Consider the following 12,742-nt stretch of genomic DNA (forward strand, 5'->3'; position numbering starts at 1 on the left):
TGCGTGTCTGCCGTGCTGCTGTGAAGGGAACTAGGCTTCAGTGGCAGGCAGCGGCTGCTTGCAGACCCAAGAAGGATAAAGACACAGAGCAGCCCTGCATATTCCATCAACACAATTTAGAGAATCACATGCATCAGATCTGGAGTGTGTCGCGTGCGTGCTGCTGCTGTGAAGGGAACAAGGCTTCAGTGCCAGGCAGCGGCTGCTTGCAGACCCTAGAAGGATGAAGACACAGAGCAGGCCTGCAGATTAGATCAGCACAGATCAGGCTTCAGTGCCAGGCAGCAGCTGCTTGCAGACCCAAGAAGGATGAAGACACAGAGCAGCCCTGCATATTAGATCAGCACAGATCGGCAGTGCCGCGTGTGCGTGTCTGCCGTGCTGCTGTGAAGGGAACTAGGATTCAGTGGCAGGCAGCGGCTGCTTGGAGACCCAAGAAGGATGATGAGACAGAGCAGTCCTGCAGATTAGATCAGCACAGGCAGCAATTTAGAGAATGACATGCATCAGATGTGGAGTGTGCCGCGTGCGTGCTGCTGCTGTGAAGGGAACAAGGCTTCAGTGCCAGGCAGCGGCTGCTTGCAGACCCAAGAAGGATGAAGACACAGAGCAGCCCTGCAGATTCCATCAACACAATTTAGAGAATCACATGTATCAGATCTGGAGTGTGCCGCGTGCGTGCTGCTGCTGTGAAGGGAACGAGGCTTCAGTGCCAGGCAGCGGCTGCTTGCAGACCCAAGAAGGATGAAGACACAGAGCAGCCCTGCATATTCCATCAACACAATTTAGAGAATGACATGCATCAGATGTGGAGTGTGCCGCGTGCGTGCTGCCGCTGTGAAGGGAACAAGGCTTCAGTGCCAGGCAGCGGCTGCTTGCAGACCCAAGAAGGATGAAGACACAGAGCAGCCCTGCAGATTAGATCAGCACAGATCGGCAGTGCCGCGTGTGCGTGTCTGCCGTGCTGCTGTGAAGGGAACTAGGCTTCAGTGGCAGGCAGCGGCTGCTTGCAGACCCAAGAAGGATGAAGAGACAGAGCAGCCCTGCATATTCCATCAACACAATTTAGAGAATCACATGCATCAGATCTGGAGTGTGTCGCGTGCGTGCTGCTGCTGTGAAGGGAACAAGGCTTCAGTGACAGGCAGCGGCTGCTTGCAGACCCAGGAAGGATGAAGACACAGAGCAGCCCTGCAGATTAGATCAGCACAGATCAGGCTTCAGTGCCAGGCAGCAGCTGCTTGCAGACCCAAGAAGGATGAAGACACAGAGCAGCCCTGCATATTAGATCAGCACAGATCGGCAGTGCCGCGTGTGCGTGTCTGCCGTGCTGCTGTGAAGGGAACTAGGCTTCAGTGGCAGGCAGCGGCTGCTGTGAGACCCAGATTAGATCAGCACAGATCAGGCTTCAGTGCCAGGCAGCAGCTGCTTGCAGACCCAAGAAGGATGAAGACACAGAGCAGCCCTGCATATTAGATCAGCACAGATCGGCAGTGCCGCGTGTGCGTGTCTGCCGTGCTGCTGTGAAGGGAACTAGGCTTCAGTGGCAGGCAGCGGCTACTTGGAGACCCAAGAAGGATGATGAGACAGAGCAGTCCTGCAAATTAGATCAGCACAGGCAGCAATTTAGAGAATGACATGCATCAGATGTGGAGTGTGCCGCGTGCGTGCTGCTGCTGTGAAGGGAACAAGGCTTCAGTAGCAGGCAGTGGCTGCTTGCAGACCCAAGAAGGATGAAGACACAGAGCAGCCCTGCAGATTCCATCAACACAATTTAGAGAATCACATGTATCAGATCTGGAGTGTGCCGCCTGCATGCTGCTGCTGTGAAGGGAACGAGGCTTCAGTGCCAGGCAGCGGCTGCTTGCAGACCCAAGAAGGATGAAGACACAGAGCAGCCCTGCATATTCCATCAACACAATTTAGAGAATCACATGCATCAGATCTTGAGTGTGTCGCGTGCGTGCTGCTGCTGTGAAGGGAACAAGGCTTCAGTGCCAGGCAGCAGCTGCTTGCAGACCCAAGAAGGATGAAGACACAGAGCAGCCCTGCAGATTAGATCAGCACAGATCGGCAGTGCCGCGTGTGCGTGTCTGCCGTGCTGCTGTGAAGGGAACTAGGCTTCAGTGGCAGGCAGCGGCTGCTTGCAGACCCAAGAAGGATGAAGACACAGAGCAGCCCTGCAGATTCCATCAACACAATTTAGAGAATCACATGTATCAGATCTGGAGTGTGCCGCGTGCGTGCTGCTGCTGTGAAGGGAACGAGGCTTCAGTGCCAGGCAGCGGCTGCTTGCAGACCCAAGAAGGATGAAGACACAGAGCAGCCCTGCATATTCCATCAACACAATTTAGAGAATCACATGCATCAGATCTTGAGTGTGTCGCGTGCGTGCTGCTGCTGTGAAGGGAATAAGGCTTCAGTGCCAGGCAGCAGCTGCTTGCAGACCCAAGAAGGATGAAGACACAGAGCAGCCCTGCAGATTAGATCAGCACAGATCGGCAGTGCCGCGTGTGCGTGTCTGCCGTGCTGCTGCGAAGGGAACTAGGCTTCAGTGGCAGGCAGCGGCTGCTTGCAGACCCAAGAAGGATGAAGAGACAGAGCAGCCCTGCATATTCCATCAACACAATTTAGAGAATCACATGCATCTGATCTGGAGTGTGTCGCGTGCGTGCTGCTGCTGTGAAGGGAACAAGGCTTCAGTGCCAGGCAGCGGCTGCTTGCAGACCCAAGAAGGATGAAGACACAGAGCAGCCCTGCAGATTGGATCAGCACAGATCAGGCTTCAGTGCCAGGCAGCAGCTGCTTGCAGACCCAAGAAGGAGGAAGACACAGAGCAGCCCTGCATATTGGATCAGCACAGATCAGCAGTGCCGCGTGTGCGTGTCTGCCGTGCTGCTGTGAAGGGAACTAGGCTTCAGTGGCAGGCAGCGGCTGCTTGGAGACCCAAGAAGGATGATGAGACAGAGCAGTCCTGCAGATTAGATCAGCACAGGCAGCAATTTAGAGAATGACATGCATCAGATGTGGAGTGTGCCGCATGCGTGCTGCTGCTGTGAAGGGAACCAGGCTTCAGTGCCAGGCAGCGGCTGCCTGCAGACCCAAGAAGGATGAAGACACAGAGCAGCCCTGCAGATTCCATCAACACAATTTAGAGAATCACATGTATCAGATCTGGAGTGTGCCGCGTGCGTGCTGCTGCTGTGAAGGGAACAAGGCTTCAGTGCCAGGCAGCGGGTGCTTGCAGACCCAAGAAGGATGAAGACACAGAGCAGCCCTGCAGATTCCATCAACACAATTTACAGAATCACATGCATCAGATCTGGAGTGTGTCGCTTGGGTGCTGCTGCTGTGAAGGGAACAAGGCTTCAGTGCCACATCAGCACAGATCGGCAGTGCCGCGTGTGCGTGTCTGCCGTGCTTCTGTGAAGGGAACTAGGCTTCAGTGGCAGGCAGCGGCTGCTTGCAGACCCAAGAAGGATGAAGACACAGAGCAGCCCTACATATTCCATCAACACAATTTAGAGAATCACATGCATCAGATCTGGAGTGTGTCGCATGCGTGCTGCTGCTGTGAAGGGAACAAGGCTTCAGTGCCAGGCAGCGGCTGCTTGCAGACCCAAGAAGGATGAAGACACAGAGCAGCCCTGCAGATTAGATCAGCACAGATCAGACTTCAGTGCCAGGCAGCAGCTGCTTGCAGACCCAAGAAGGATGAAGACACAGAGCAGCCCTGCATATTAGATCAGCACAGATCGGCAGTGCCGCGTGTGCGTGTCTGCCGTGCTGCTGTGAAGGGAACTAGGCTTCAGTGGCAGGCAGCGGCTGCTTGGAGACCCAGATTAGATCAGCACAGATCAGGCTTCAGTGCCAGGCAGCAGCTGCTTGCAGACCCAAGAAGGATGAAGACACAGAGCAGCCCTGCATATTAGATCAGCACAGATCGGCAGTGCCGCGTGTGCGTGTCTGCCGTGCTGCTGTGAAGGGAACTAGGCTTCAGTGGCAGGCAACGGCTGCTTGGAGACCCAAGAAGGATGATGAGACAGAGCAGTCCTGCAGATTAGATCAGCACAGGCAGCAATTTAGAGAATGACATGCATCAGATGTGGAGTGTGCCGCGTGCGTGCTGCTGCTGTGAAGGGAACAAGGCTTCAGTGCCAGGCAGCGGCTGCTTGCAGACCCAAGAAGGATGAAGACACAGAGCAGCCCTGCAGATTCCATCAACACAATTTAGAGAATCACATGTATCAGATCTGGAGTGTGCCGCGTGCGTGCTGCTGCTGTGAAGGGAACGAGGCTTCAGTGCCAGGCAGCGGCTGCTTGCAGACCCAAGAAGGATGAAGTAACAGAGCAGCCCTGCAGATTCCATCAACACAATTTAGAGAATCACATGTATCAGATCTGGAGTGTGCCGCGTGCGTGCTGCTGCTGTGAAGGGAACAAGGCTTCAGTGCCAGGCAGCAGCTGCTTGCAGACCCAAGAAGGATGAAGACACAGAGCAGCCCTGCAGATTAGATCAGCACAGATCGGCAGTGCCGCGTGTGCGTGTCTGCCGTGCTGCTGCGAAGGGAACTAGGCTTCAGTGGCAGGCAGCGGCTGCTTGCAGACCCAAGAAGGATGAAGAGACAGAGCAGCCCTGCATATTCCATCAACACAATTTAGAGAATCACATGCATCAGATCTGGAGTGTGTCGCGTGCGTGCTGCTGCTGTGAAGGGAACAAGGCTTCAGTGCCAGGCAGCGGCTGCTTGCAGACCCAAGAAGGATGAAGACACAGAGCAGCCCTGCAGATTAGATCAGCACAGATCAGGCTTCAGTGCCAGGCAGCAGCTGCTTGCAGACCCAAGAAGGATGAAGACACAGAGCAGCCCTGCATATTGGATCAGCACAGATCGGCAGTGCCGCATGTGCGTGTCTGCCGTGCTGCTGTGAAGGGAACTAGGCTTCAGTGGTAGGCAGCGGCTGCTTGGAGACCCAAGAAGGATGATGAGACAGAGCAGTCCTGCAGATTAGATCAGCACAGGCAGCAATTTAGAGAATGACATGCATCAGATGTGGAGTGTGCCACGTGCGTGCTGCTGCTGTGAAGGGAACCAGGCTTCAGTGCCAGGCAGTGGCTGCCTGCAGACCCAAGAAGGATGAAGACACAGAGCAGCCCTGCAGATTCCATCAGCACAATTTAGAGAATCACATGTATCAGATCTGGAGTGTGCCGCGTGCGTGCTGCTGCTGTGAAGGGAACAAGGCTTCAGTGCCAGGCAGCGGGCGCTTGCAGACCCAAGAAGGATGAAGGCACAGAGAAGCCCTGCAGATTCCATCAACACAATTTACAGAATCACATGCATCAGATCTGGAGTGTGTCGCGTGTGTGCTGCTGCTGTGAAGGGAACAAGGCTTCAGTGCCACATCAGCACAGATCGGCAGTGCCGCATGTGCGTGTCTGCCGTGCTGCTGTGAAGGGAACTAGGCTTCAGTGGCAGGCAGCGGCTGCCTGCAGACCCAAGAAGGATGAAGACACAGAGCAGCCCTGCATATTCCATCAACACAATTTAGAGAATCACATGCATCAGATCTGGAGTATGTCGCGTGCGTGCTGCTGCTGTGAAGGGAACAAGGCTTCAGTGCCAGGCAGCGGCTGCTTGCAGACCCAAGAAGGATGAAGATACAGAGCAGCCCTGCAGATTCCATCAACACAATTTAGAGAATCACATGTATCAGATCTGGAGTGTGCCGCGTGCGTGCTGCTGCTGTGAAGGGAACGAGGCTTCAGTGCCAGGCAGCGGCTGCTTGCAGACCCAAGAAGGATGAAGACACAGAGCAGCCCTGCAGATTCCATCAACACAATTTAGAGAATCACATGCATTTGCATGGCGAAAAGACATTGCCATTTACAATGCCATTAGCTCAAACTCAAATAAATCCGAGCCCGATTGCATTTCTAATGCTTGTTCTTTACTGCTGGCCCCTGATGAGGAAAATAAATTTCCGAAACGCGTCGGGTCTATTTCAAACACGCAACTGCCCATACCAACTAACGCTTTGGGGAAGGCGCACGCAGGCTCGGGTGCCACCCGCTACTTGGACAACCCCATGGAGCGTAACATATATATATACAGGCCGATATATATATACAGGCCGATCATTTCTGCCAGGGGCAGTTTACTTGAACACACCTCTGTTTATATAGGCCATTTCCTACAGGGGTATGTACAACAATTGGGCTCTTATGTTCAAGACACTGGGGATTTTTTGTTGAAAATTAAGGATGTTGAATGAGTTTCAGGCGACTGGCTGATAGCGTTGGATGTTTCATCTCTTTATACAAGCATCACGCATGACGATGGAATTAGAGCTGTCGAACATTATCTATCCAGAAGGGGACCTGAGGCTCTTGACCACAATGTAATGCTTCTTGATATGTTGAGATTTTGCCTTGTTAACAATGTATTTCTTTTCAATCATCAATTGTATCACCAGTTACAGGGCGTCGCAATGGGGGCCAGCTTCTCCCCGAGCTTCGCATGTTTGCACATGGGAGCTTGGGAGGAGCTGGTCCTGGGACACGAATACCGTCACAATATTCGCAACAATTTGGTTGCTTGGTTTCGTTTTATTGACGACCTTCTGGTGATCTGGCGTGAGAGTGAGGAGGATGCACTGAAATTCATTTATGAGATTAACAACAATGAATTAAACTTGAAATTCACGGCAACATTAAGTCAGGATAGTGTAACTTTTCTTGACACTGAATTGTACATTAGGGATGGCCAGTTGGAGTCCAGGATTTTTCGAAAAGCCACTGCGGGAAATAGCATACTACACGCAGCTAGTTCACACCCTTCACATTTAATATCTAGCATCCCCTACGGGGAGATGCTACGATTAAGACGTATCTGCAGTAACTCTATTGATTTAAAAAGGGCACAGGATCAAAGTACAACCCGCTTTTTGGAGCACGGTTACTCAAACCAGGTGATACAGAAGGCTAATGATAAATCTATGGTGTTTTCCCATGATGAACTACTCACTAAGAACAGCAAGAGTCAGGAAGGTAAATCTTACAATATATCAGCTGAGGCCTCAGTGGAAAACAATTGTTTTCGAGTAATCACGGGATACAATAGACAACACCAACAGATCCTCAAAATCCTCAACAAACATTGGCCTTTGGTTACCCATGACACTATCATAGGCAACAGTCTCCCCAAACAAGTTTCCCTTACATTCAGCAGGGCACCTTCACTGCGTGATCATCTGGTAGTCACTAACCCCGAACCTTATGTAAAGTCTACCTGGTGGCACGAGAACAAAGGCTTCTACAGATGTAAGACCTGTAAAGCTTGCCTCCACGGTCAGAACACTAAAACTTACAAGGACGGCTTTACCAACACTGAATACTCCATCTCTCAGGTTTTAACATGTAAAACCGAATACGCAGTGTATATCTTGGAATGCCCCTGTCTATTGAAATATGTGGGTAGCACAAAAAATGCTGTCCACATACGTATTCTACAACACCTACGGGCCATCACTAATGGTGACAACACCTACCCGGTGGCCCGTCACTTTAGGGAGTGCCACCATAGTAACAACACTGGTTTGAAATATTGGGTGATTGACTCCATCATGAACAGTAAAAGAGGGGGAGATAGGGATGCCAAATTGAGGAAGCTCGATACCAAATACATTTTATTACTCAATACTAAGTCACCAATGGGCTTAAATGTCACGGAGGACTTATACACGTGTTTACCTTAAATAATGAACCATGTTTACTCATTAATAATGCAGGGGCCCTCCGTAACAATTCTCATCTGCAGGAATCACCCGGCTGGGGGTTACTGGATGGGAATCAAGTGGGGGGTTGATTTGACTTAAAGAAAATTTTCAATTTGAATGTGCTGCTATCTATGTGAAGTTATAGTTTTTGAGTACACGTTTACAATATTTGGACTGTGTTGGGTCCTTAAACCCAGTCAGTCTATCAATATTTTTCACAGTATTTATTCACTTATGATTTTTAACCAGGACTATAGAAATCAGTGTGTTTTTGATTGTGGGAGGGTTGAGGTACCAATACTTGATTACATGGGGTAGATTGTATTTTAAAACTCCCCCCGATATTCACTACGCACATGATGCATTTTCACAGGTATTTAACTTCTATAAACTTCCCTGCTTTAGGGTACCCAGGACTATATATATTCGGGTTCTTTAACCTACAGACTATTAGTGATATAGATATCTGGTTGTTGGTTTAGGAAGATAGCCAGATGTTGGGATTTTGCACATATTGCGGAATTTGCACAATGAACTGCTATTTTGCACATTTATTGCGGAGTTTTCGCATTTTAATGGATCTATTTGCACTGATGTGTACATCATTGAATTATGCATTTGCACTTTATTATAACATCACTATGTTGTTGGTTTGAGAACCCAGTACAAAGGTTTAGATATCTAGACCTTTAAGCAGAGGGACACCTGGGATACTGACCTAATTGGATGAGCAAAATATGAACATATAGAAACCTCTAGCTAAACATGTATTTGACCATGAATTTAACGAGACTATTGCTTATCCGGGAACAGTGAAAATGCACATCTGTATATTTGTATATATGTATATATGACTATAGGATTGTTATTACTATGTACCAGACCCTCACTTGAGTATTTTACCGTTATGAAAGTACAAATTTAGCGGGGTCAACCATTATTACAATGCCATTGCAAGACCCACGCTTGAGCATTTTACTGTTATACTTGTACTAATTGAGCCGGATTAACCGTTATTACACTGCTATTGCAAGTCTTAACGCAGTATGTTTTCTATGTCCTTGCTTAAACACACACATGTGACGTCAATACAATCTTCACTGGCACTTTAAAAGGCTGAAACCGATTAAATAACATTGTCATGTGAACAAGGCTCGTGGAGCCGAAACGTCATGGACTTTACCTGCACGAAATAAAAGAAAAAAAAGGAAACTTTATTGGTCCGTGTCCGAGTGCTTTTTACCCTGGCTGGTTGCTATTCCAGAGCGAGGTGAGGCGACGGAATTCAGAATATATATATATATATATATATATATATATCCACCTCCAACTTTGCCACGTTGCGGGAATGAACACAGCAGCTGACGGTTTGAAAACCCCTTTATTGTCAGCAAACAACATTGGACATTCGGAGACTTGAAATAAACAAAATCCGATGGGTTTCGGAGTTGACAAATGCTCCTTCTTCACAGGATAACGGTTCCGCTTCATGCGGAAGGGGCCTACTTTTCAAAGTGCATCAAGTGCAACATCACTAACATCAACTGGAACAAGTGATGATGGGGCAGAAACTAGTAATCAAATAAGCAAGGATTTTTTAGGGGATATGAGACTGGTTTTACAACAACGATCGTGGGAATTCAATCAGAACCAAGGAACAAGAGGAAGAGGTCGAGGGCGCAGATGGGTACCCAGATCAGGGGCATCATCAAAAAAACAACCAGAAGGGGACAAAGGAAAAAATGGCTCAGAAAAAGTAGGAACAGAAACGAGAGCCATGCGTCAGAAGAGACAGAAATAAATGGAACAATGGAAGGAGAATTGGTGGTGATGAATTTGTCCAATAGAAACATGAATGAAAATGAAACATCATTATTGAAAAGAGGAATAACTTTCTGCCCAACAGATTCAATGAATATGGCACAAACAAGAATAGATATATACAAGTATATCAGAAAAATCAAGTTGGCTAAAACCTTTGAAGAAAATGAAAAAATGGCTACATATGCTAAAAACAAAAAAAAGAGACGGATGGATCCAATGGTGGGAGAGGATGGTTTAACAACAGCAGATTTACCCGCATTGGTAACAATAACAAACCTGGACACAAACGATGAAAATGAGATAATCCCGGAATCCGGGGTAGTACCACAAAAAGGAGCAGGTTTAACTGGCATGAAGGTTCCATCTAAATTTTACCCACAATTACCTCAAGGAAACAAAATTGATCTATTCCAAGAGGCCATTATCAAAGATATTTATAAGATTAAAGGTACTAAATACAAGGATAATCTATCGAAGGATGAAAGGATTGCTTTGAAAAACCTAACTGATGACAAATCAATAACAATAAAGACAGCCGACAAGGGCGGAAATATTGTTATTCTGAATACAAAGGACTATGTCGCAGAGGCACATCTACAACTAAATAACACCAAATATTACAGAAAATTGGAAATGAATCCAACAAAATTTTTTAAGGATAAACTTGATCAAAAATTGAAAATGTGGAATGATCAAAATCTGATTGACTTGGACGAAATGAAGTTCCTATGCACAGAACATCCAAAAACAGCAACAATTTACTTCCTCCCTAAAGTGCACAAGAACCCACTTAGACCACCAGGGAGACCGATTGTGTCATCGAAAGGATCGTTAATGGAACCGGTGGCCAATTATATAGACTTCTTCTTAATCCGTTCGTAACCAACTTGAGCTCTTACTTAAGAGACACAACGGACCTCTTGAAACATCTAGAGGATTTACCTTGGCAACCTAATTTTCTATTGGTCACAATGGATGTTGTATCTTTGTATACAAATATTGACAATGACATTGGTCTAAATGCATGTGCATTCTTCTTGAAAGAGCGTGACATTCAATTCAATCGACACAATCAGATGTTAATCGATATGGTAGAGATGTGTTTGACACAAAATGTTTTCCTTTTTGGAGAAGAAATTTACCAGCAGATCCATGGATGCGCCATGGGATTTTCCTTCAGCCCAGCATACGCCTGCCTCACCATGGGATGGTGGGAACAACAAGTTGCATGGCACACAGATAACGACTTCTTTGTGGAAAAAATTGCCAAATGGACAAGATATATAGACGATCTGTTGATAATATGGGAAGGAACAAGCCAGGAATTTGAAAATTATTTCCAAATCCTAAATTCCTCTACGCCAAACATAAGGTTTACATACAAAATCAGTAAGGACAGAGCTATCTTCCTGGACACGGAAATATATATTCGAGACAACAAAGTGGAAACGACGTTACACAGGAAAGAAACAGCAACTAACTCTATCTTACATTTTGAAAGTTTCCATAAACCATCTGTCAAAGAAAACATACCGTATGGGGAATTCCTCAGATTGAGAAGAATATGTTCTGAGGAAGAGGAATGGACAAAAACAAGCAAAGCAATGGCCCATAGATTCAAATACAGAGGATATAACAAAAATGTCATAATGAAAGGATGGAATAGGGCTAACACAAAGAATCGAAAAGATGCCTTGACCACCAAAAAAGAAATAAGAAATACCATGGGAGAAATACAACATGAGAAAAAAGAAGTAAGACTGGTGCTAGATTATACCAGGGAATCAAAACAAATTGTAAATATATTGAGGAAAAACTGGAAATTACTACAAATGGATCAAACAACTGGAAAACTAATGGGAAACCATCCTCTTGTCACATTTCGGAGAGCAAGAAATTTAAAAGACAGACTAACACAGAGTCATTTTCAAGACCATACGAAAAAGAAAAAAGGAATCCAATGGCTCAATACCAAAGGATTTATAAAATGTGAACATTGCAAGGTATGCCAAATTGCTATAAACAAAAAGGAAGTAATGTTACCCAACAAAAAGATGTGGCAAATACGACAACTGATTGATTGCATGAGCACACATGTGATATATGTGATTGAATGCCCGTGCTCTTTAAAGTACATTGGAAGCACGAAAAATGAATTCAAAAAACGCATTCTAGAGCACATCAGAGCGACTACAAATAAAGATAGGAGTAATGCAGTCGCGAAACACATGGAGATAGCTCACAACAGTGATTGGAAACTCCTAAAGACATATGCACTTGAATGTATATTACCACATGAAAGGGGTGGTGATCAGGAAAAACAACTCAGATGCAGAGAATCTAGGCAAATCCTGAATTTCCGAACAATGACCCCTTGGGGTTTAAATCAGAGTGAAGAACTTTATGTACATTTGTAAAATTTTGCCTTCCCTTTAGTTCTCTATTGGGGGTTGTGTTCTAATGATGTACCTTTGGACGAGGAAATGAGACAACAGTGACAACATTGGTTTTAAGAAAAATGTAAATATTCAAATGTAGTTTTTTGAACATATGAAACATACTGAAAACTCTCTTGTTACACATGGCCGAATACAGTATGATGATTGATTGGGTAGTCAATACGTGGGTTAATCCAACACAGTGTGTAGAATATGCCAATTGCCTTTGCCTTAATAATATATTTTTTGATTAGTGAGAACAATGGAACCCTTAGTTGCCTTATATCATTTATGCCCACCGGAGGGCATGATTAAAAATATATATTGGAGTTTCCAATATGGCGGCCGGGTTGCGGTTAGAATGTACACAAAGGTGCCCACCAGAGGACTTTTGAGCACAATATCCTAATGTTGGGGCAATAGCAATTACAATTGAGATATTGACCTGTAAATATGAAATGACACAAAGGTATTGACTAAATATATGAAGTAATATATTTATTTAAGTACATATGGCCATTTTTGGGTATAAACAACTGTATATAATGTTTCATAAAATACGAAGGAATTACTATAAAAAACTACATTTCCCATCAAACTTCCTGTGGGCTCACAGGGAGTGAGATCAGCATCAGAAAATGTGGCGGGCCTTTCGAAAATATAGGAGGAGTCTGTACACTGGTTACCTACCGTGAACAAGC

Source organism: Lissotriton helveticus, chromosome 2_1 (genome assembly GCF_964261635.1).
Source record: "Lissotriton helveticus chromosome 2_1, aLisHel1.1, whole genome shotgun sequence".
Classification (NCBI taxonomy): domain Eukaryota; kingdom Metazoa; phylum Chordata; class Amphibia; order Caudata; family Salamandridae; genus Lissotriton; species Lissotriton helveticus.